This window comes from Trichechus manatus, unplaced genomic scaffold, assembly GCF_000243295.1.
Source record: "Trichechus manatus latirostris isolate Lorelei unplaced genomic scaffold, TriManLat1.0 scaffold00049, whole genome shotgun sequence".
Taxonomy (NCBI): Eukaryota; Metazoa; Chordata; class Mammalia; order Sirenia; family Trichechidae; genus Trichechus; species Trichechus manatus.
Genome location: NW_004443985.1, coordinates 11,915,559 through 11,915,782, shown reverse-complemented (window position 1 = coordinate 11,915,782; position 224 = coordinate 11,915,559).

Sequence of the window (224 nt, the reverse complement as noted above, 5' to 3'; positions counted from 1 at the left end):
CAGATAGATTAAAGACATAAACAAAAATACACAAACATAAAAATATTGGAAAAGAATTTAAGAGATACATCTATTGGTCCCATCCCATCCAGAGCAAAGGAGAATGAAGACAACCAAAGACACAAGGAAAATATTAGCCCAAAGGACTAAAGGACCACATGAACAGAGCCTCCACCAGCCTGAGCCCAGAAGACCTAGATGGTGCCCGGCTACCACCACCAACT